We start from the raw sequence: 26,578 nt of genomic DNA, 5'->3' as shown, positions 1-26,578 counted from the left end.
ATGTAAATCACTTTGGTTTATACTATTAGAAAAGAACTCTAAGAAGTACTGTTAAATGGAACTTTGTGACACAAGAGTTTTCTTTGATTATCTTGTGTAAAAATTTAATGTGCAAAAATGTTTTTATTAAGTTCAAATATATTATACAAATTGAATTTTTTTCCTCTTAGTTTTTATATGTTTTCTCCTTGTAAACTCTGCAATTATAATTGGTAAATATTCTATCTGAATATAATTCTGTGGGAAACTCTGATCAGAGCAGTGCTTGATATGAATGTAAGATGAAGGAAACTTGGAGTGCATGGTTAAATATTGGATCAGATCTGCAAGGGAAACAGCTAAACAGAATCAATTATAAGTTATTATTATAGATATTGGCTCTAAACATTTTGTTCTCCTTTCCCTCTGATAAGCTTCTTGCCCCAAAATTTTGATAAACTAGATCATGTACTTCATGCAGTTGTCCATCCCTTTCTGTGCCTGTCCCATGACCAAACTTCTATAGAAATTTTGTAAGTATTCTTCTGCATGTTTAGTTTCATATCCTTGAGTTATATATAAGACATGGAAGTTTTAGTTTGGGACTGTTTCCCAGAGGCTTTGTTATGGTGAAGAGGCAGGGCCTCTGTACTTCTCAGTGATTGGACCAAGTCACTTTTCTGAGTAATCTTTCATTCTCTATCCCTCCATGGTTGCACACTGTGACAAGTGTTGCCCTCTTTTGAAAAGAAAAAACTCACCATGGAAGGTGCAAACATTCTGCTGCTGATGAGCATGTGAGGTTTCCTTGAAACTCAACATGTGAGAGATGAAGGCAAAAAATAAGAGGTGATAAACTAGGAAAGCCAAATTGTAACCTACAGCTACAGATCAGTGTGGAGGATCGACCTTAAAAGCCTGGAAATGGAACAATAATGTATTCAAATCTTCATCCCACATAAGAGGACTTAGGCAGCCATGAAATAGCCTGGCTTGTCTGCAGCAAGGTCACAAACTAGGACTTTTCCAGAGGTCCCTTGTCTGTCTCATTGCTAAGCAAGTGGGGGCAGTGTTTCTTTAGATAAACTTTCCTTTATCTTTTGTTTATGTCTTCTCCTTTATGTTAATGTCAGAGATCAAATGTTATCTGAACAAAAAAAAAAACAAAAACACTTTATGCAGCAACTACTGTCCCTTTTGAAAACATCTAGAGACTGAGTTCAGATCCTTTGCTTACTTAATTATTAATTTTCATTCTCCAGCAATGATCTTGGTTGCCACTTGAGGGTAACTTGAACACAATACCTGGAAATCATTGGTTATAAATTAAAATAAACACTTGGATGACTATAGGTGCTTACCCTGCCATGTGGAAACTTTGAAAGGTCATTATTCAAACAAAGGAAGTCCCTTTATAAAAGCGTTCTCACCTCCTTTCAATCCCTCTGAAAGACCCCATCCACTTCTGATCCCCAAGGGAACCAAGAGAGGAGGCCAGAGTGGAGGGGTTTTAAATCATGACAAGATATACAAATGTCTGTTTATTTAATCTGTGCTAGAAACCACTTACAAAACCTGAAGCTGCTTTGTTTCAGCACATCTTTTTACACTTTTAAAATTTTAACAAAAAAAATATGAATTTTTAAATTTTCCTTGTCTTTAATTCTTGATAGCAAGAAAATTGGTTTTATAAAAACAATGCCTCCTGTGGTCTGTATGCAGTAATTTGAATGTTTTTCAGGGACTGTATCTAAAAGACCACAGATATGCATGAAAATGGGATCAATAATCCTCTCATGGGGATGAACATTCTTACAAGTTAAAAATAAACACACAGCTTCTCATCTCTGGCATGCCTATCAATGCCACACTTGCAAGCATATAAATTAAAGTCTGGCTTTGGCTGCCTCTGGAATGCAATTTGGATCTAGATAAATAAATTCATTTCTTTTTCAGTGCAGGACTTATCTTGTCAAGAAATCCGTACACAATTTTAGATAAAATAATGACAATGCATTTACTTATCTTTTTTTTTGTATTAAATTCTATTGGTACATTGTAGGTATACAACACAATTACATTTAGGGTTGTTGGGAATTGTACCTTTACATAATGCATCTTGGTTCTTATTTTTTCCCCATTCCTAGCCCTCCCTTCAGACCCTCCACCCTTCCCTATTTACAAAGACTTTATTTCCATTTTTTCCATTTCTCATCATTTTTTCCTTTCCCTTCTTTCCTTTCCCCTGCCCCTCCCACTACCCCTACCCCTTTGGACCTTTTCTTCCTATTTTACATTATCGATTATTCATTCTAATCATTGGTACATTTTAGGTACACAATATAATGACATTCATCATTGGAAATTTGCACCTTTACATAGTCTCCCTTGGTTCTTATTTTTTCACCCTTGCCCAGCCCTCCCTTCAACCCCTCCAGTCCTACTTATCTCATTTTTTATTTGAAAGCATGTATTTTGCAATGCAATATGATGTTTCTTTGTGTATGCTTTTAAACAGTTTCAATTTGTTTTGGTGATTATTTGATTACTTTTAGCAGAAAGTGCTGACTTTCATCCATTTTTTTGTTCCAAAATATATTTATGTTATAATGCAGTTTTTTGAAATTTTGCTATAATGACGTGGTGTAATTATCATTGAGTTTTCAGATGTCAAAGCAACATGGCATTTAAGGATAAGTTCAAAATAATTGTGGTATATAATCATTTTTGTATGTTCCTCAATATACTTTTTCTAGGGTTTTATAATTTCTTACTCTATGCATATAAAATCAATATTTAGTTTTTATTTTTATCTTGTGTGTCTCTGTGTTTATAATAGTGGTGCCTTATTAAATATGTAAGTAAATATTTCCTCTTGTTATACTGTATATCTCTTTTTTGAAGAACTCTCATTGATTTTTCTTCACATGCCTGCTAATATGCCTAGTTGTAATTCATCAATAAAAAATATGGGCTGATAACAGAGAGAGAGTACTCACTTAAAATATGACCAAATAAAAATAATAACCATTATTTCATACTGTCCTCTACAAATACATAGAATGTCACAATTTATCTATAAGGTTGCTGAATGATGAGAATCTTTGTGCAAGAAATGGATATACATATTATATCTCATTGGGAGTGAATGAAAATTTACTATGTCCTGTTAGATATCCCATTTTATAATATCACAAGATTTATTCAGATCCTATATACAATATTAATACTCCAAAAATATAGTGAAATCAAGCTAGTGAATGTTTTAAAAGGCCATAATCAAAAACAACAAGTAAAAAACCAAACCAAACAAATAAAACGCTGCTTAGTGAAACAGGTGCCTTTCCCAAGCAGCTTGATGTTATAGTAAGTAGATGAAAGTGACAATAATTCTAATCTAATGTACATTCTTCTGAAACAAGATAAGCTGGAAGAGACAAAAAATTTTCTCTTACAGAAATAAAAAATAGTGGTAAGGCTGTGTATATATTGAGTTCAAACAGCATACTTTTTCTCCTAATTTTACAGAAGAATTAATGTAAGCATATATACTTTTTTATTTCTTTTCTTTTTAAGAGCACATGCAATATTTTTCATTTTTTAAATTTTATTGGTACATTTTAGATATACAATATAATGGCATTCATCATTGGAAATTTGGACGTGTGCACAATCTATCTTGGTTCTTATATTTTCCCCCTTTCCCTTCCCCTATGTTCAACTCTTCCCCCCATTTACAAAACCTTTGTTTCCATTTTTTTTCAATTTCTCATATTAATTCCTTTCCCTTCTTCATTTCCCTTCTCATTCCCACTTCCTTTTCCACTTTGCCTCTTTCTATTCCTATTACATATTATTTATTAGAACTTTTAGTCCTTATTTACACTTTCAGTTTCTCACACCAGAGAAACTATTCGGTATTTACACGTGTCCTATTTATTTCACTCAAGAATATTGCCTCACTGTGCATCCTTTTAGCTATAAATGTCTCTAATTTTTCATTCCTTATGAGAGAGTACAACTCCATTTTATTTGAAAAAAACACACTTTTTCTTTGTCCTGTCTTCAGTTGATGGGCAATTGGGCTGTTTCCAAGTTTTAGCTATGACACAGCCATGTTCATAGCTGTGCAGCTATGAACATGGGTACACTTATATTGCTGTGGTATAATGATTTTAATGCTTTTGGAAAGATACCCACCTGGGGAATAGGTGAGTAAAAAGGGACCTGTAATCCTAGTTCTTTGAGGTATCTCCAGACAGATTTCCACAATGGTTGCACCAGTCTAGACTTCAACCAGCAGTGGAGCCAGGTTCCTTTTTCCTCAGAGCCACAGCAGCATTTGTTATTGGTTTATTTCATGATGGCAGCCATTCTTGCTGGGGTGAGGTGGAATCTCAGTGTTGTTTTCATTTGCATATCACTAATGACCAGTGATATTGAACATTTGTTCTTTCATTATTTGCTATTTATAATTCTGTTTCTGAGAAATGTCTGCTCATTTCTGATGGCCATTTTTGGATTAAGTCTTTAAATTTGGGAGGTCTGATTTTTTAATGTTCTTTATATATTCAACATCATAGGCCTTTGACTGAGGAATAGCTGGTGAAAATTTTTTCCCACATTGTGTGTTGTCTCTTCACTCTCGGCGAGTTCTCTTGCTGTCCAGGATCTTTTTAATATGAGGAGATACTATTTGTTGACCCTTTGAGCTAGTTCACATGCAACTGAGGTTTTGTTCATAAAATCTTGTCCTACACCAATGCCTTCAAGAGTTCTACCTAACCTCTCTTCCAGCCAGCTTAGTCTTTCTGTTATACTATTTAGATCTATAATCCATTTAGATTTTATTTTGGTGCATGGTGAGACATATAGTACTAGTTTTAATCTTTGGCAAGTTGAAACCCAATTTTCCAGCAACACTTATTAAAGAGGCTATCTTTTTTCCAGTGAAGGTGTTTGGCTCCTTTGTCACAAATGAGATGGCTGAGTGTGTCTGGAGTTGTTTCTGTATCTTGTAATCTGTTCCACTTATCCTCAAGTTTGTTTCTTTACCAGTACCATGCTGTTTTTATCACAGAATCTTTGCAGTAGTTTCAGTTTGGGGATTTTAGTACACCCTACATTTTCTTCATTAGCTAGAAATGCTTTTGCTATTCTAGGTCTCTTCTTGTTCCAAATGTATTTTTGGATTGATTTTTCAAGGTCCATGATGTATCCTGCTGGGATTTCAATTGGGATTGCATTGAATCTATTTAGCAGTTTTGGAAGTATGTCCATTTTCACTGTTGGTTCTTCCTACTAAGGAGCAAGGGATGTCTTTCCATTTTCTAATATCCTCTTCAATGTCTTTTTTCAGAGTGCTATAGTTTTTAGTGTAGAGTTCTTTGATTTCTTTCATTAGGTTGATTCCTAGGTATTTTAATTTTTTGGATGCTATTAATAAAGGAATTGTTGACACCACTTCTCTCTCAGTGAGTATGTGGTTCATTTTCAGGAAAGCTATTGATTATTGTGTCTTGACACTGTATCCAGCTACTCTACTGAATTTGGCTATTAAGTCTAGAAGACGTTTGGGGGAATTCTTGGTGTCTTCCAAATAGAGTATCCTGTGGTCTGCAAATAATGACAATTTGAGTTCTTCATTTCCTATCTTTCTTCCTTTTATTTCTTTCTCATCTAATTGCCATGGGTAATGTTTCCAAAACTATATTGAACATAAGTGGTGACATTGAACATCCTTGTCTTGTTCCTCATTTTATTGTGAAGGATTTCAGTTTTTGACCATTTAGTATGATATTGGCTTTTGGTTTTTCATAGATGGCTTTAGTCAGATTGATGTAGAGGCTACCTATTCCAATTCTTTGTAGGATTTTTATCATGAATATGTTTGGATTTTGTCAAATGTCTTTTCTGCTTCTATTAAGATGATCATATTGTTTTTGTCCTTGGCTTTATGAATGCGGTTTATTACATTTATTGATTTGCATATGTTGAAACATGTATGGATCCCTTGGATGAATCCCACTTGTTCAGGGTGTATGATCTTCTTGATGATCTTCTGCATTGTATTTGCCAGTGTCTCATAAAAGATCATTTGCTTCTATGTTCCTTAGTGAGATTGGCCTATAGTTCTCTTTTTTGTTTGGGTCTTTCTCTGCTTTGTGGATCAGTGTGATGCTTGCTTCCAGGAATGAATTTTGGAGAATTGATTCCCTTTCAATTTCGTTGAAGACTTTAAACTGTAGTGACAATATTTCCTCTCTAAATGTTTGTAGAATTCAGCAAATGGGCTTTTCTTAGTTAAATTTTTAATAACATTTTCAATTTCTTTCATTTATTTTCAGTTGTTTAGAATTTTTAGGTCTTCATTCAACTTTGATAATTCATACATATCTAGGAATCTATCCATTTTTTCTCTGCTTTAAAACTTATTGGCATATAGGTTTTAAAAGTAGGTATTGATGATCCTCTGGTTTTCTGCTAGGTATATTGGAATTGCACCCTTTTCATTCCTAATTGTATGGATTTGTGCAATTTCTTCCCTTTTTTTGAGAAGGGTGGTGAAAGGTGTGTCAATTTTGTTTATATTTTCAAACAACCAACACTTTCTCTCATTGATTATTTTGTATCATTCTCATAGTCTCCATTGCATTGATTTCTGCTCTGATCTTTATAATTGTCTCCCTTCTATGAACTTTAGGTTTGTTTTATTCTTCTTTTTTTAGAAGCTTGATGTTCAGCATCAGGTTGTTTATTTAACTTCAGTCTATTTTCCTCATATGAGTATTCACTCCTATGAATTTCCCCCATAAGTCTGCTTTCATTGTGTCCCATACATTCTGAAATGTTGTACTGACAATGTCATTTAATTGTACAAACTGTCTGTTTTCTTCTTTAATTTCCTCCATGACCCATTGGTTAGCGAGAAGTGTGTTGTTTGATTTCCATGTGTTTATGAAATTCTGGAGGTTTATTTTACTATTGGTCTCCAATATCATTGCACTATGGTCTGATAATATACTGCAGATAATTTCAATTCCTTTGGATACTTGAACATGTTCTATGAGTGAGCATGTGGTGTATTTCGTGAATGAATCTTGTGCAGCTGGACAGAATGTGTATTCTGATTTCATGGGGTGGAATGCTAAATATCTGTTAGGGTCATTTGTTCAAGAGTTTGATCGAATTCTAGTATTTCATTATTTTTTGTCTACTTGATTTATCTATTTGTGACAGTGGGATATTGAGTTTTCCCACTACTATTCTATTAGTGCTTATTTTATTTTTCTGTCAGTTGGTATTTGTTTTATATAGGTTAGTGAGCTAGTGTTTGGTGCATTTTTATTTATGATTGTCATCTCTTCCTCTTGAATCGGTCCCTTTACATGGATGTACTATCTTTTTTTGTCTCTCTTAATCAATGCGTATTTGAAATCCATTTGATTCCCAAAAAGGGTACCTACTCCTGCTTTTTTTGAGTTCCGGTCACATGGAGTGGTGTTTTCCACCCTTTAACATTCAGTCTATGAGTTTCTTTTTGAATTTGTGTGTTTTCTGTATGCAGCATATTGTTGGATCTTGCTTCTTGACCCTTTCTTCCAGTCTATTTCTTTTGATAGGTGAATTGAGACCATTAACATTGATGGTTATAACTAATGTGCATTGATTTACCTTTGTCATGACTTTTTCTTTTTGTTCAATTCTCCCCCTTTATGTTTAATTTCTTGTCATGCCTGATGGATTCATACTGCTGGCTATCATGGGGCTGTGGTCCTCATTGTCTTTCCCTAGCATATTGTCTAAAATTTTTGGCATGCTGGTTTGATATTCATAAAGTTCCTAAGGTGCTCTTTGTCATATAAGTATCTTATTTCTCCATTGATTTTGAAACAAAGTTTTGCAGGGTACATCAATCTGGGGTGGAGTTTATTTTCCTTTAGGGCTTAAAATATGTCATTCTAAGTTCTTTTTGTATTGAAGGTTTGTGTGGAGAAGTCTGCTGTGATTCTGATGGGCTTTTCTTTGTATGTGATTTGTCTGTTCTCTAATTGGTTGTAGAATTTTGTACTTCTGTTGGGTTTCTGGAATCTTAACTATTACATGCCTATGTGTAGATTTTTTTGCCCATGGCTAGTTGGAATCCTATATGCCTCACTTATCAGTATTTCAAGTTCTTTTCCCCTGCTTGGGAAGTCTTCTGCCATTATTTCTGTGAACAGATTTTTAAAAATCATCCACAATCTTTTCTGCTTCTTCATTGACTCTGATCAATCTATGTTATTCTTTTTTGCATTGTCTAGCAGTTACTGGATTGATTCCTCTTGATTCCTTACTATTTTAAGAAATTTTTATTTTCCTGATCACTAAATACAATCATTTCTTCTAAATCTGAAACTCTGTCCTCACCTTGGCTCATTCTGGTACGTAAACTATCAGTGGAAGTTTTCATCTCTTGGAAAATTGTGTTTGCATCAGTTTTACGGATTCCATTTGTTTCCTATGTTGAGATTCTATCATGTTCCTTGGTTCCTCTATCTTTTTTATCTGTGAGGCTCTAGATTTATTAATCATGTCATGCCCTATGGGCATAATCTCTGTTGTTATGTGAGAAATTATTTCTGATTTCAATTTTTTTCCAGATCCTCTTTGTTGCCAGTTCAGCAAGTCCAGGTTGAGTACCAGATTTTTCCATCTTCTTTCCCTTTGGAATTTCCCTAGGTGATATGGAAATCTTGTTTTGAGACTTGTTTATGTGTATTCACTTTTCAACAGATTCAGCCTGCTGTGCCTCTGTAGGGCAACTTTTTGTTCATCCAGTGGTCTTCAATTGTCAGCAAGCCATGGGGTGGCCTTTTCTCTGCTGCTCATTGGTGCACCAATTCCTGGTTCAGAATGGTTGGCTTCTGGATTCCAGAGCTGATCTATTGTCTGGGCTACCTTCTACCCAGAGCCTGTGTATGACTTATGATGGTATCTAGGAATGTCTATGGCTGGGTTCTATTCCCCCTATGTTGCTGTTGTCTGGGAAGGCCTTTGGCTGGGGGCTGTGCACCCTGGCCCTTGTTTCTAAGCAGGCTTCCTGCTAGGTTCTCTGCATCTTTACTAATTATAATTGGGTGAGCCACTGGCTGTTGCTTGTGTGCCTGTTCAGATCTTTTCCAGGTGGGCTCTTTCCTTGGGCCTGTGTACCCAAGTTGTGGGGGTTGGAGAAGGGCCCTGGCTGGAAGTCCCTGAAGCTACACTGCTCTGGTCCACACTGTTGGTCAATGGGATCTGTGCACACTTACTGATGGTATCAGGATGGGTCTCTGGCTTTTGGATGTGCTCCTGTGTAGCACTTTTCTGGGTATCCCTTTTGCTTGGGCCTTTGTGACCAAGCCACTGGGGTCAGGAAAACATCCTGCCTGGATATGCCTGCAGCCACACCAATCAGTCCACACTACTGCTCATTGGGATCTCAACACTTTATAAAATTGATCTCAGCCCAAGTTACTGATAAATTCTCAATAAACTTTAAAGAATTCATGTTTGAGAAATCTAACTATAATGAAAAGAAGATAATTGGAAACAGTGAATTTAGCCCCCACTCTCAAATACAGACTTATTGGAGTTCAGTTCAGGGTCATGGATTAAGGTGATCACAGATGACTCAAGCATTTTTGATTATTTCTTCTCCAAACACACATATACACACACACACTGTACAAAAAAAGCAATACAAAATGACATATTTGCACCAATTTCTACTGGTGAAGGAAATCCATGCAGAAATGCTTGAAGGAATGGTCAAAGAGAAGCTTTACATGCAACTTAAATCAGACATAAGCTTTAATATTGGGATCAAAATTTATCTATATAGTCCAGTGTCTCTCTGCTTAATGAGAATGTATTACAGCACAACTAGAGGACTCTGCATGCTACAACAAATGTGAAAACTTAAAAACAAAGACTTTTCATTTTGAACATGTGCAGTAATCAACAACATTTGTTGGAGAACTGATGAAATTACATGAGAAAATAATATACCACATGACATAGGAAGATTTGCAAGCAAGAATTATACAAATAAGTAAAAATATTTTATTAAAATAAGAATACTTTTGATGCTCAGACATGACAAACTGTTAATGTAAGACAAGAATGAGAAGAGACTGGTGATATAATGAAAACTATTAAGAAACTTTTGAAATCAGATAGGCATTCCCTGTAGGAAAAACAGTTGAATGTATGAAAAATGAGATGCATTAATAAAAGAATAAGATCAACAGAGAAATTGGTGAATTTATTTTCCTGAATGGATCCTCACTGATAGTCTGCAAGCAGAATTACTAGAAATTGCCAGTATATGTATTAAAATTTATTTGTTAAAACTTTTATTAGGGCTTCCCCTATTCCTTGTTTTTCACCTAATACTCTTTGTTTCTAATTAATTTTTTGTGAACTGATTTGATCTGTTTGTCTCAATATTGATTTAATTATCTCCTAACTCTTCCAATGTGCATGTAACCATGGTGGTAAAATCACCAGTTTCAATTCTCTGACCTAGAAATTCGGATTAATTTTTAACCAACTTATCTGACCTTTATTGATATCATTTCTTTGACACTCACTCTCATTCGGTGTCATCATGACTCAGGATTCTAGCTCTTTAGGCAGTAACAAAATTTATCTTTTAAATTTCTCTGTACATTAGAATGCGTTGAAAAATTCCACAGAGGGGTTGGAGTTTAGCTCAGTGGCACGGCACCTGCTTCAAAAGCACAAGATCCTGAGTTTGAAAGCCAGTACCAGAAAGAAAGAAAGAAGAAAGAAAGAAAGAAAGATATTTCATAGATCATGAATGCAATATGAAAACAGAAAAAGCTAAATGAATTTTTGCTGTTTTGAAAAGAGTCAACATGTAGAATTGATACTTTAGAGATTCAAAGGGGCCAACAGAACAGATTCTGAGGAAAAAGTCTGTTATGACTGTGAGAAGAACCCAAGCACATAAATGTTAATGAAAAATATGACCTCATTAGAAAATAAACATTAGCTTCATTTTCCTGGATGCTTTTAATATAATCCAGATCTCAACAATAAGCTCTGGTTAATATTGTGAGCTAGACAGATGCATTTAGTACATCTGTGGCAACACACAAATGTTGAATTGAAATATAAAATAATAGCAATGCATAATTAAATATAAATAATATTGATATTAATCCTTAGTATACATGATAATATAAATTACAATTAAGTATTTGTACATACCCACATGAGGAACTTTGAATGAGTGGTAAACGCCTATATAAATGGATGAAAAACAGAAAAACAATCATGTGGAATAATGGAACATGATCAGAGAAGTATATTCAGCTATTGGATGTTAGAGAAATTAGCAGAAACAAATATACTGGAGAAACTAACAAATGGTACTGAGAAAACTGGATATTCAAACACAGAAATTTCTTTTATTATTTTTCTTGAATTCTTCCATTGGTATATTTTAGGTATACAAAATGTTTACATTTATCATTGGTTGCCTGTACCTGTACATGATGTATCTTGGCTCTTATTTTTTCCCCATTACCTGGGCGCTCTTCACCCCTCCACCCTTCCCTATTTACATAGACTTTGTTTCCGTTTTTGTTTCTTTTCTCATAATTTTTCCTTTCCATTATTTCGTTTCCCCATTTCTTCCCACCACCCCTACCCCTTTGGACCTTTTCCTATTTCAAAGTATCAATTATTAGTTATTAATCCTTTTAATCCTTATTTACTCTTAATTTCTCACACTAGAGAAATTATTCAGTGTTTACACATGTGTGCCCTATTTATTCACTTAAGAGTAGGGCCTCAATATGCATCCATTTAGCTATAAATGACTCTAGTTTCTCATTCTTTATTGCTGAGTAGTACTCCATTTTATAAAAAAAACCACATCTTCTTTATCCAGTTTCCAGTGAATGGGCATTTGGGCTGTTTCAAAGCTTTACTTATTACCAACTATCCTGCTATAAACATGGGTGCAGATATATCTCTGTGGTATGATACTTTTAAATTTGGGGAAAATACTCAGCAGGGGAATAGCTGGGTCAAATGGGACCTCCACCCCTAGTTCTTTGAGGTATCTTCACACTGATTTCCATAGTGTTCACACCAGCCTGAACTCCCACTAACAATGGAGAAGGGCTCCTTTCTCTCCACACCTCACCAGCATTTGTTATTGGTTGATTTCTTGCTAGCAGCCACTCTTTCTTGGGTAAGGTGGGATATCAGTGTTGTTTTTATCTGCATCTCTCGAATGACCAGTGATGTTGAACACTTTTTCATGTTTGTTTGCTGCTTTTACTTTGTCTGAGAACTGTCTCTTCATTTCAGATGCCCATTTTTGAATTGGGTCTTTGAATTTGGGGGGGTCTGATTTTTTTCAGTTTTTATATATTCTAGATAGTAGCCTATTGTCAGTTGCAGCTGCTATAACTTTTTCCCACATTGTGGGTTGTCTGTTAGCTCTGTTGGTGGTTTTTCTTGCAGTCCAGAAGATTTTTAATAAGATGGAATCCCAGTTGTTGATTCTTTCTGCTGGTTGCCATGCTACTGAGGGTTTGTTCATAAAGTCTTTTCCTATGCCAATATCTTCAAGAGTTCTACCTAACTTATCTTCTAGCAAGTTTAGTGTTTCTGTCTTAATATTTAGATCCTTAATCCATTCCAATCTTAGTTTAGTGCATGGTGATAGATATGGGTCTAGTTTTAATATTTGGCAGGTTGAAATCCAGTTTTTCCAACACCATTTATTAAATAGGCTATATTTCCTCCAATGAGGGTGGTTGGCTCCTTTGTCAAAGATGAGGTGGGTGAGTATGTCTGAAGTTGTTTCTGCATCTTCTAATCTATTCCACTGATCCTCAGGTCTGTTTCTTTGCCAGTACCATGCTGTTTTTATCTCATTCCACTGATCCTCAGGTCTGTTTCTTTCCTGGTACCATGCTGTTTTTATCACAGTAACTTTGTAGTGTAGCTTCAAGTTGGGTATTGTGATACCCCCAGCCATGTCTCTGTTGCCCAGAATTGCTTTTGCTATTCTAGGTCCCTTCTGGTTCAAAATGAATTTTTGGATTGTTTCCTCTAGTTCTGTGAAGTATATCGTTGTAATTTCTATCAGCATTACATTAAATCTATATAGTAGTTTTGGAAGTATGGCCATTTTTGCTATATTGGTTCTTTTTAACTTCCTCCTTTCCTATCTTTATTAGTTTTATTTCTTTCACTTTTCTAATTGCTGTAGCTAATGTTTCCAGAACTATATTGAACAGGAGTGCAAACACAGAAGTTTGAGGCTAGAAACATGTGTCATAACACACTGAACTAAAATAAAAATTAATTAAAGACCTAAATGTTAAGAAGAAGGACAATCTGCCAGAATATAAAGTAGGTAAAACTCTTGAAGATATAAGTGTAGGCAAGGACTTTCTGAGCAGAACTCAAGGCCACAAGTAATAATACTAAGAATCAACAAATGAGATCATATAGGATATAAAAAATCTTCTATAGTAAGGGAAACATCAACAGAGTGAAGAGTCAATCTACAGAACGGAAAATTTTTTGCCATCTATTCATGAGAAGAGGACTAACATCTAGAATACATAAGTAACTCAAAATATGCATCCATGAAAATAAAAGACCTAATCATTCAATGAGCATGTGGAATAAATAGACAATTCTCAGAAGTGACACTGACCAAAAAAGAAAAAATTCTCATGTATCACTGGATATTTTAAAAATAAAACTTAAAACAACATTGAAAAAACATCTTACTCCAGAAAGAATGGCTATCATCAAGAAATTAAATAAATTCTCTTGATATTATGGAGGCAAGGAAACACTTCTATATATTTGTTAAGTATGTAAAATAGACACAGCTCCCAGAGCAGAGGAGGTTTTCAGAGCCACATACCACATCTCCCAGAACAAAGGAGGTGAGCTGCACAGGCACCAGCAGAACCCCCACCCCCTGTCAAAATGAGAAGACACATAAACAAGCCTCTGACCCAGATTTCCAGATAACTTACAGCAACCTCAAAGGGAAATGAGATGGAACAATCTGATACTCAACAATCTGGACTCCCTGAACTACCAATGAAAGAGGATCAGGAAAAAATGAAATCAGAAATACTTTCTCACATAACAGCAGAGATTGTGGTCACAGTGCAAAACATGATTAATAAATCTAGAGAGGACAAGACAAAAACATAGAGGAGTGAAGGAAAATGATGGAATCCCAACATAGGAAACAAATGCAATCCATAAAACAGATGTAAACAGATTTTCAGGAGACCAAAAACTCCATTGAAAGTCTATGCAACAGAACGAGCCAATGAGAGGACAGAATTAAAGATATAGAAGATAAAGTTGCAAATAGTGACCAGGCAAAGAAAAAATGTCTAAAATTGTAAGGGACCATGAGAAATCAATCCAGCAGCTGCTAGACAATGCAAAGAAGAATAACATATGACTGATTGGTGTCAATGAAGAAACAGGAGAGATTGCAGATGACAAAAAAAAAAACAAACAGTGTTCACAGAAGTGATGGAAGAAAACTTCCCAAGCAGAGGGAAAGAACTTGAAATAAAGATAAATGAGGCATATAGCACTCCAACTAGCCTTGATCAAAAAAAAATCTACACATAGACATATAATTGTTAAGATTCCAGAAACCCAACCAAAGAACAAATTTCTACAAGCAGTTGGAGAAAAGAAATAAATCATATACAAAGGAAAGGCCATCAGAATCACAGCAGGCAGTGCAAACACTCAAGGCAAGAAGAGGTTGGAGTGATGTATTTCAAGCCCTAAAGAAAAACAACAGCCAACACAGATTGATGTGCCCTGTAAAACTATCTTTCAAAATTGATGGAGAAATAAGATACTTTCCTGACAAAGTGCACCTGAGGAACTTCATGAATACCAAACCAGCAGTGCAAAAATTTTAGACAAAATCTTAGGAAAACCCAACAAGGATCACATCCACAGGAAGCCCAGCTGAAAGAATCCACTGGGTATGACAAGAAATTAAAAGTAAAGTGGGAGAATCCAACAAAAAGAAAAGGCCATCCCAATGGTAACTCAATACATATCAGTTATAATTAACAATGTTAATGGTCTCAACTCACCAATCAAAAGAAATAGACTGGCAGAATGTGTCAAGAAACAAGATTCAAAAATAGGCTGCATGCAAAAAAACACTCTTAACTCAAAAAGAAACACATAGACTGAAAGTTAAAGTGTGGAGAACAATACTCCATGTGACAGAAAAGTGAAAAAAAGCAGGAGTAGATATCCTCTTTGCAAACCAAGTGAATTTCAAACCCACACTGATTAAGAGAGACAAAGAAGGACACTACATCCTTGTAAAGGGAAAAAATCCAAGAGGAAGTGATGACAATCATAAATATCCATACACCAAACACTAGTGTGCCCAACTATATAAAACAAATACTAGTGGACAGGAAAAATCATATAAGCACTAATACAATAGTAGTGGGGGAACTCAATACTCCACTATCACAAATAGATAGATCAACTAGACAAAAAACAAGCAATGAAATACTAGAACTAAATTAAACTCTTGAACAAATCAACTTACCAGATGTTTACAGAGTGTTCCTCCTCAAAAAATCAGAATACACATTCTTTTCAGATGCACACTGGTCATTCTCCAAAATAGACCACATACTCACTCATGAAACATATTTAGGTAACTACAAAGGAATTGAAGTCATCCCCTGTATATTCTCATACCATAGTGGGATGAAATAGAAAAAGAAACCACAAAAATTTCATAAACACATGAAAATTGAACAACATACTTCTGACTAGAAAATGGATCACAAAGGAAATTAAAGAAAAAAATCAGAGAGTTCCTTCAATTAAATGACAATGACAATACAACATATCAGAATCTACGGGACACAATGAAAGAAGTCTTACAAAGGAAATTCATAGCAGTGAATACTCATATTAGTAAAACAGAATGAGCCCAATTAACCTGATACAGAACCACAAGCTTCTAGAAAAAGAAGAGCAGAACAAACCCAAAGCCCATTTAAAGGAGGAAATTATAAACATCAGGGCAGAATTCAATGCAATGGAGACTAAGAGAACAATGCAAAAAATCAATGAAGCCAAGAGTTGGTTCTTTGAAAGAATAAAATTGACAAGCCCTTCGCAAACCTTATCAGAAAAAGGAAAGAAAAGGCCCACATCCACGCAATTAGGAATGAAAAGGGTGAAATTACTGCAGACCGAACAGAAATCCAAAGGATCATAAATTCCCACTTCAAGAATCTATATGCCAATAAGTTGGGAAACACAGAAGAAATGGACAGATTCCTAGATATGTATGAATTACCAAAGTTGAATGAAGAAGACCAAAAAATTCTAAACAACCCAATATCATTCAAAGAAATTGAAAATGTAATTAAAAATTTACCGACTAAGAAACCCCTGGGTCCTGATGTCTTCACTGCTGAATTTTACAAGACATTTAGAGAGGAACTCTACTACTGCTGTTTAAACTCTTTGATGAAACTGAAAGGGAAGCAGTACTCCCAAATGCACTCCTGGAACAAAGCATCACCTTGACCCCAAAGCAGAGAAAGACCCAACCAAAAAAGAGAACTATAGGCCAAGCTCACTAATGAACATAGATGCAAGAATTCTTTCTCTTTTTTTTGGTTTATGCAACTTTATTGAAGAAAAATAAATCAATTACTAGCAGAGCTATTAGTTGATCACTCATCCACTGACAACTTGCATCATTTACTCAGTGCTATATTTAACAGTGTTTTGGAAGATAGATTAACTAATAGCTCCAAGCCTCCTAACAATTTAAATGAAAATTACAAAATGTTTTGAGACCCTATTTTGGAATACAAAGGGTGTTTGAGTTCCAATTTCCATTCTCTGTAGAACAAGAACAGGTCATTCCTTTATTGACATGCATAAAATACATCACATTTTCTGTTCTGCCGATGCTATAAATTCAATACCAATTCTCCAACCACATCAGTTATGAGCATAAAGTATATCACGTAACCTCAAATCTCTAACAGTGGAAGGCTTAACAAGAATGGATGCTGCTAGAATAATGCTGCTTCCTTGCCATGACAACTGAGCATCCATCTCCCCTCCTCAGCTGGCTTCTTCAGCAGTTAGAGCTGTGAGGAATGGTTTAGTCTCATAACCAAGTTAGAGTGAAGACATTGGCCACATAATACACATGCTCCAGTTTTTTAAAAAAAATTCTGAATCTTGGGCAACTGTTCTCTTGTAACTACTTTAAAATTTCTAAAAGCAGTTATTGTCCAAAGCTGGTAGAGCTTAAGTCTTCTCAGATGAGCATGTGAATGAATGGAGGGAGGTAAACAAAAAATAAAATTAAAAAAGATGAGGTCTGATAGGGGAGCAGCCAGATAAGAAAATCAAAAAAGGAACAGTAGTTTAAAGTTTATTCCAGATATAATGCAGGTTATTCTGATTTTAAGGTAGCATCACATGGCATACTTCTGAGTCCATTCTCGAGATATTCTGTTGTACTTGTCTCTGTTTTATAGATCCGTGCAATCTCTGGCACTAGGGGGTCATCTGGGTTTGGATCACATAGCAGTGAACAAAAGGATAAAAGAACTTTAGAAATAGTTAAAGCAGGAGACCACTGTGATCTTAGGATATCGAGACAAATGCTGCCATTACTGTTAATATTTGCATGATAAATTCTTGTTGTAAATGCAACCTTAGGTGGTTTAAAGGGGTAGTCTGTAGGAAAATGAATTGTCAAAAAGAATACACCACCTTGATATGGGCTGTCATTAGGTCCCATAATTGTGGCTTGCCAGTGGAACATGTCATCCCCAACTGGGCCTGCAGAACATTGTGCTGGAGGGTCACGGGCCAAATCACTAAGTTTCTTATTAATCCACTTCAGCGCCATGGTCCGTGCTGTCCCGGCCCTCAGTGTCCGCGTGTGCTCAGTCCCGCCGCGTCTGGATGGTCCTCGGCTCCCAGCGGCTCAGGCACAGCCTTGGTACGGAGGAGGCGAATCTCGCGAGAAACGCGCGGCAGCCTGGCGGGAGCTGGAGCTCAGATGCAAGAATTCTTAATAGACACTGGCAAGCAGAATGCAGAAGATCATCAAGATCATACACCCTGACCAAGTAAGATTCACCCCAAGGATACAGGGATGGTTCAACATACACAAATCAATAAGTGTAATACAATGTATCAATACAGCCAAGGATAAAATCCATATGATCATCTCAATAGACGCAGAAAAAGCATTTGACAAACTCAAACACACATTTATGACAAAAACCCTACGAAAAATTGGAATAGATGTTCTCTACCTTAGTCTGATAAAAGCCATCTATGAAAAACCAACAGCCAATATCATACTAAATGGTCAAAAACTGAAATCCTCCACACTAAAATCAGGAACAGGACAAGGATGTGCACTATCACCACTACTGTTCAATATAGTTTTGCAAACAGCCACAACAGTTGGACAAGAGAAAGAAATAAAATGAATAAAAAGAGGAAATGAAGAAGTAAAATTGTCATTATTTGCAGATGACATGATACTCTATATAGAAGACCCCAAGAACTCCAAAAAAAGTCTTCTAAACTTAATAACCAAATTCAGTAAAGTAGCTGGATACAAGGTCAACACACAAAAAACAATAGGTTTCCTTCCTCTACACTAAAAAAAAGACTCACAGAGAAATAGGTAAAACAATTACTTTCACAATAGAACCCCAAAAAATGCAATACCTACGAATTGACCTAACAAAAGAAACCAAAACCTCTTCTCTGAAAACTATAGTACTCTGAAAAGGGAGATTGAAAACAATATCAGAAAAAGGAAAAACATGCCTTGCTCCTGGGTAGGAAGGATCAACATAGTGAAAATGGCCATACTTCCAAAACTGCTATATAGATTCAATCCAATTGAGATCCCAGCAGCATACTTCATGGACCTTGAGAAAACAATTCAAAAATTCATTTGGAACAAGAAGAGACCCAGAATAGCAAAAGCAATTCTAGGTAACAGAGACATGGCAGTGGGTATTACAACCCCCAACTTGAAACTATGCTACAAAGCTACTGTGATAAAAATATCATGGCACTGCCAAAGAAGCAGACCTGAGCACCAGTGGAATAGATTAGAAAATGCAAAAACAACTCTGGACATACTCAGCCTCCACATCTTTGACAATGGAGGCAAACACCCTCACTGGAGGAAAGATAGCCTCTTTAATAAATGTGGCTGGAGTAATTGGGTTTCAACCTGCCAAAGATGAAAAGTAGAGCTATATCCTTCACTATGGACTAAACTAAAATTGAAATGGATTAAATATCTAAAAATTAAAGCAGAAACACTGAACCAACTGGAACAGAGGTTAGGTAGAACTCTTGAAGACATTGGGGTTGGAAGAGATTTTATGAAGAAAATCTCAGTTGCCCGTGAGCTACTTCAAACAATCAAAAAGTGACATCTCTTCTTAATAAAAAGCTTCTGCACAGCAAGAGAAACCACCAGCAGTGTGAAGAGACAACCAGCAATGTGGGAAAAAATTATCAATCACTGAGACAAAGGTCTACTTTCTCGACTCTATCAAGAACTTAAAAAAAAAAATACCTAAAAATGGGCATCTGAAATGAACAGACATTTCTCACACAAAGAAGTAGAAATGGCAAATAAACATATGAAAATATGTTCAACATCACTGATCATTTGAGATATGCAAATGAAAACAATGCTGAGATTGCACCTCACCCCAGAAAGAATGGCTGCTATCAAAAAACCAATGAGTAACAAATGTTGGCAGGGCTGTGGGGAAAGAGGAACACTGCAACACTGCTGGTGGGAGTGTAGACTGTTGAAATCACTGTGGAAATCAGTATGGAGATACCTGAAAGAACTAGGACCAGAAGTCCCATTTGACCTAGCTATTCCCCTGATGGTTATCTTCCCCAAAGAACTGAAAGAATCATACCACAGTGATATATATGCATGCATGTTCATAGCAACACAGTTTGTAATAGCTAAAAATTGTAAATAGCCCAAATGCCCATCAACTGAAGACTTGATAAAAAAAATATTTTTCTATAATGGAGTACTGCTCACCCATAAAAAAATGAGAAATTACTGACATTTATAGCTAAATGGATACACATTGAGGCAATATTTTAAAGTGAAATAAAAAGAATACACATATGTAAATACCAAATAGTTTCTCTAGTGTGAGAAACAGAAAGTGTAAATAAAGACTAAAAGTTGTAATAGATAATGTGAAATAGGAAGAAAAGGGGCAAAGGGGAAGGGGTAGGGGAAAGGAAAAAAGGGAATGGAATTAATATGAGAAAATGAAAAAAGGAAACAAAGTCTCTGTAAATAGGGAGTGATTAAGGAGTTGAAGGGAGGGAAGGGGTAGTGGGAAAATAAGAACCAAGAGAGTATGTAAAGGTCCAAAATTCCAATGATGAATTTCGTTATATTATATACCTAAAATGTACCAATAAAAGGGTATACAGTTTAAAAAAAAGAATGTAAAATAGTGCAACAACAATAGAAATCAGTGTGGAGATTCCTCAATTTGACCCAGCCTTTCCCTTCCTAGGTATCGTTCTGAAATTTAAAGTTAACATATTACAGGACTACATGCATACTAATGTTTGCAGTAGGACAGTTTTAATATCTAAATCTTGGAAATGGCCTCAATGCCCATTAGCAGATGAAGGGATAGAGAGAATGTGGTTTTTATCACATAATGGAGTACTAGTCTGTCATAAAGAAAGATAAACTTGAGGAATTAATAGATGAATGGATGCAATTTGAGACCAAAATGCTAAGTGAAATAAGTGAGACACAGAAGCTTAGTGTATGGGTTCAATTATATGGGGAGAGAGAGAACACATAGGTATTAAGGAGAACTTTTTTCCAATGGATAAGTGAAAAGACATGGATTGAAGACAAAAGGAAGGGAGGAAAAGAGGATGAAAAAGTATTGAAGTGAAAAAATAGTGAATATAAAATTTTTGAGAAGGATATCAAGATTTGGAACAACATGGAGGGAGGGGAAATGTAGATGATGAAAGAAGTAAAAGAAGAAAGAGAAGGAGAAAGAGAGGAGGAGAAAAGAATTAAGATCTATTATGTGTTTGTATCAACTCTGTATGATAAATCTAATCATTATGTATTGCAAATATGTACTAATAAAAAAAAAGAAATGGAGAGTCTAGCAGCTTTTTCTCATTTTAACTTAGAAAGGTGTTTCAATTTTTGAGGGGGTAAAGGCAGTCTAACTTCTGATTACAACCAAATTGAAGCAGAAGATTAGGATTTGCCAAACCTGGCTGTGGAATGGAAGGAGAATTGTTAATTTCAGAACCTCAGAACACTTGCACAGAATGGTTGCCAAAATCATGAGAACTCATTCAAGTTTTTAACAGGCTGCAGAGTGGAAAATAGGAAAGTACAGTAAATTGAGCTCTTGGCTATTGTTTCCTATCACAATGGGCCATACTCATGTTATAGAGCATGCTTCTTTTCCTACTTTTTCTTCACCCAAATGCTCTGCAGAGCCTGTTTCTTCTACTACCTTTAATAAATGCAAAACTCTACAAATGTTTGCACTTGTCTTGCCCAATTCCCTTATAAGGACAAAATAAGCTAGAAACCACCTCTAGAAGGAGACTACAGTACAAGAAAATACCCAGTAAATGACGGGTCACAAAATGGTGAAGGGCCCAAGGTTCAGAACATATAATTTGATAGCCTCATTTCTTCTTGATCCTAATTTTTAGTCATTAGAAACTCAGTTCCCTTCCCCCCAAAAAGGGGAATGGAATTAATAAGAGAAAATGAAAAAATGGAAACATAGTCTTTGTAAATAGGGAGGGATGGAGGTGTTGAAGGGAAGGTAGGGGAAGGGGGAAAAATAAGAACCAAGAGAGTATGTAAAGGTGCATATCTCCAATGAAGAATGTCATTATGTTGTACACCTAAAATGTACCAATAAAAGGATATACAAAAAAATAAAGTATATACAAACTAAAAAAAAAAGAAAAAAGAAACTCAGTCCTCACAAAGGCCAAGGGATCTTTGACTGGGTAATGCTTCTATAGGGAAAGTAAGAAATGCTTTCTATATCTTTCACAATTTTCAGAAAACTCTCAGTCTCAGCATCCATCATCTTTTTGGAATGCATCCTCAAAATCTGGGACTCCTTTGACCCATAAATCCTAAAAACATCCACTATCTGTCATCTTTTTACTGATCATGCATGCCTGAAACTCCAACGAAAACACTTAATTGTGTACAAACTGAGCTAGTGGTCTCACCACATCAAAAAATGAAGTACTGAATCATAAAGCAAATTTAGGAGATTTTCAATTGGAAATGAAGAAAGATTGAGGGGATCCTAAAAGTAGAATTTTTGTATGGTGCCTTTGTACAGAACTTTTTATGGTAAGTATAGCATGACCTTCCTTGATAGTTTGAGGCCAATCAGGACAAGTATGCCTGTTAATTTAAAATGATATAAAAAACAGAGATTCTCTTATCCTGTTACTCAACATTATAGCATTTTTAAAAAAACTGTAATTTTAAATAAAAACTAATTATCTTGCACTTTAAGTTCTTCAAAACTCAGGAGCTTAGTTGGGAGTGGTTGCAAATCTGTTTTGCAGGAAGTATGCCGTATTCCATATTTTCTGAGGAAGTTAAATCTTGGTCAAAAGTCCTAGCACATTGTTATTACTTTAATTCCTATCAATATGACTGGTCACCCAACTCTACTCTAGGTCCTTTCCCTACTTAGGGGAAATTTTCTTAAGCTAACTAAATAAACTATTTATATTTATAATAAATAAATAAACTTTATATTTGTGAAACATAACTCTAGGAGATGAGGAATAATGATCACTTTTGTTCAGTAAAGTGTGGTGACTCCATAAAAGAATACAGCAAGCCTGAATATGGAGTGATAGGTGATAATGAGTCTAGTTTATTAAGCTGGGATTTTTATTGATACAGTTAGTGGGGTTAGTGGACTGGGTTACATGTGGTGAGGTAATGAGACAGTGTGAGATTGGCTGGAGGGGGACAAAGATGGAGATCAGAGCCATTATTTTCATGGTTTTGAGGATAGTAAAGAAAAACAAGGTCAGGCTTCAGGTATGGCGGCAATAAGTTCTCACTGAGTTCCTTCAAGCTCCATGGGAGCAATATTATTGTAGGGGCAACTGCTGAGAAACAGGGTGGTGGCCACTTCAGAAGTGAACAGAAATATTGATGTTTGGAAGAACCTGAGACTTCAGACTTTCCAGAGTCTGAGAGACACAAGGGGTAAAAAGAATTGGGAGAAATATAAAAAGTGAGCCAAATAAAAGGTGTCAGTCAAGGGAACCAGGAGTTGGTTAGTTAATCTGGAAGGGACCAGCATGACAACTTGTCTTGTATGATGGCTTTAGCATCCAGACTTCTGATCCATCTCATACAAGTATGGACTTGTGGGTGAAGAAACAGCAGGTCTCCTGGAGAAAGGTACAGAGACAACCTTTCTCTGGAAAGCATGTTCAAGCCTTGCCAGGTTTGGAGCACAACAGCAGCCAGAGAATTGATTTAATCTTGCATGTTAGTGAGCTCAACAACTGTGAAAATCAGTGAAGGTGATTGGAAGTCTTGTCATCCAAGGTGGAAGGCGGTCTAGTAAATTTGGTGGTGGTCCAATTCTGCACAATAGGAAGGAATTTTGTCTTTGTGAACCAGAGTAGTAACTTTTATTTGGTTTCAGTTGGGAACTGAGGTTTTCAGCATGGGCAGCCACAAGGTGGACTGCTGTGGCTCAACCTGCAAGGCCCACTTTGTTTTGAATATAATTAATTTGGAAAGATTGCTGAGAAATGTTGAATGGAGACATTTGGTTTGGCTGACCCAGTATCAACCAAATTGGTGGCTATTCTGATTCCTACCAGAAGAGGAATTAACTGAACAGCCTGAGATAATCATGGTTTGTCATTGGTCACACAATGGCTGGATTAGCAGAAAGCAGACACAGAAGGTGAAGAAGCTGATCTGAGTTGGTGTGCACTTGTTAAAGGTGCCTTAGAGCCATAGGTGATTATTTCTGGGAGCACAGTTAAAGTTGAGGAAAATGATATTAATTCTTGTATAAAGTACAGAATTAAAGGAGTGAATTCAGAGAGAGAAAGAGTCATGAGAATGACAAGTAGATATTTGGGAGAAGTTTGCTGGGAGGAGACACAGAACAGTCTTGGCTTTTAAGGTAATAATGAGAAGGGCAAGAGATGAAGGGTAATGGGAATAGCAATCTTAAGGAGAATGGTGTCAGCTCTCTCCTATGTTGGTCAGTGGGTGGCCTTTTAAAGGTTTGTCAGTAGGACCTGTTTGCCAGGGTTGAAATTTAAGGTAATAGTGAGTGTCAAGCCTGGTGAAGGAGAATGTCACCATGTGCTTGTAGGAAGATTCACATGGTCTGAAGGGACTGAGTCTTCTAGGGAATAAGTGGGGGGAATGGGCCCATGGTTGAGGGGTGAGTCAATAGTAGCTCAAAAGGATATGAAGGAGGAACAGGGGAAATAAGTTTGTTCATATAAAGTGCAGTTCACTAGTTCATATCTGAGAACAAGGGAAGGAGTACAGTGAGGTTATTTGGGTCTCTTGGGGTTTGGTGAGTGAGAAAGTCAAGAGGGAGACAGGATAAGTGTTTTGGTTAGGGCTGTAAACTTTTTGTGAGGTGGCATTTTTGGGGAAGGGATTGGGTCTCAATTTTGTGTCTGGGGTCAGACCTCTGAGCACATATTGGGGGTTTGTAAAGAGAGTCAAAGAGGGTAAGAACATCACTGGATATAAGGAAATGGACAATTGAGTGTCACAGCCCAAAGTGAGTTTTGTAAATGTGAAGCCAAACATATCTTGAAAATTGATTTGGAAGTGAGGAATCTGAGGAAGGAATAGGGAGAAAAGTAGGATGTGCAGAGATGAAAACACGATTTTGGAAGAGGACTGTTGTCCAGAGCTTGAGATGTATGTCCTGTTCCAGGGGGAAGAGACACTCAGAAATCAAGGAGTGAAAGAGAGAGCAATTTAAAGGTGCTGTCATGTAGAGCTGAAAAGGCTGGCTATCAACTCCCACTGCTAGTGAGGATTTAACTGTAAGTCCTAGGAATCTTATCAAAGAGCAACACATGGGCCAGTGTAAGGAGAAATGAGATAGATTTATCCTTGCCCAATACTATTACCCAGAGCACTAGAGTGGTGATTGGCTAGTGTACAAGGGCCACAGGCCCTGTCAGTCTTTGGCTAGAAAAACTGGTCCCATTAGATTGGCAGGGCAGTTCATGAAGTGAATGGGCCAACCTTCATGTAGGAATGGGGACAGTCTTGCTTCTAGTGGCCCTATAAACTACATAAGGGTCAGGGTTTTGTGCAGGGCTGTGGATTTGGGCATTCTTTTTCCCAGTGCCTCATTTTGCCACATTAAAAGCAAGGTTCAAAGGGCTTAGACTTTTGTTGGTGTAATTGGCTGGCATGTGGTTGTGAGAAGGCAGAGTGCAGATTTATTAGATGCCCCTCTGGAGGCCTCTCCATTCAGTTCTTCATTTTGTTAGACTCTGAAGGCAGTGGGTATGAGTTCATAGGACATAAGAGTTTGAGGACACATCTCAAATTTTTGAGCTGTGGCCAATTGAGGCAGGGGAGACTTTGAGGAACCAGGAACAACAGCAATTCAAGCGTGGATCAAAGTAGCAAAGGATGTACAAAAAAGATTAGCAGTGTGAATATTGACAAACTTATAAAGGATTTTTCACAAATGAAAAAGAAAATGATAGAAACCAGTGGAAAGGATAACATACTGAAAATTCAGTTGGAAAAGAGTACCTCTTTATTAAAAGTAGTGCAAACAAAGAAAGCCTCAATTTAAAAAGAATGAGCTGCTCTTCATGATATGATAAAAGGGCTACAACAGACCACTGAATATCAACACAATTTGAGAGGTAAAAATGAACAACTAAAAAGAAATGCTGATATGACAAGGGAAAAGCTGAAATCTCACAAACAGGACTATTAGAATAATATTGCCAAAATTGTACATGAAATGAAAATCAAAGAGGAAGAACATAAGATAGAAATAAGCAAACTTTATCAAGATATGCAGAAAAAAGTTGAATTAAATGAAGACAATCACAAAGATCTAATAAAGAAAAAGGAGATGGAAATCTCAGAGTTAAATGCAAAGTTAATAACTCAAGAAAAAGAAAATCAAAATGAAATAATCAAACTACAGCTGGAGTTTGATGCCAAACTATCAAGAGTTCAGGCTAAGTAAAACCATATCCAGATGCTACTATTTCCCCACAGAGTATCTACAGAAGGAAGCTTCAACATCTTCAAGAAGAAAAAAACAAAGAGATTGCAGTTCTTCATAATACCATTCACAATTTGGAGCAGCGCCTTTCTATTGGCAAAGATTCTCACCTTAAATGTAGATGATTTTGAGTATAACAGTAAATTCATTAATTAATATTT

At 36.1% G+C, this 26,578-nt stretch overlaps 2 pseudogenes; one reads left to right on the top strand and one right to left on the bottom strand.

The window, feature by feature from the left end:
* Positions 1-16,928: 16,928 nt before the first annotated feature.
* Positions 16,929-18,086, bottom strand: LOC147825190 (ubiquitin-conjugating enzyme E2 D3 pseudogene; annotated as a pseudogene).
* LOC106009805 (coiled-coil domain-containing protein 152-like) lies at positions 17,958-26,542 on the top strand (annotated as a pseudogene).
* Positions 26,543-26,578: the final 36 nt, after the last annotated feature.

The sequence above is a fragment of the Heterocephalus glaber genome, unplaced genomic scaffold (genome assembly GCF_053883595.1).
Source record: "Heterocephalus glaber isolate CG9 unplaced genomic scaffold, H.glaber_assembly_v1.0 deba00001509, whole genome shotgun sequence".
Taxonomy (NCBI): domain Eukaryota; kingdom Metazoa; phylum Chordata; class Mammalia; order Rodentia; family Bathyergidae; genus Heterocephalus; species Heterocephalus glaber.
Note: the sequence above shows the minus strand (reverse complement) of the source record. Positions and strands in the feature narration are given on the sequence as shown.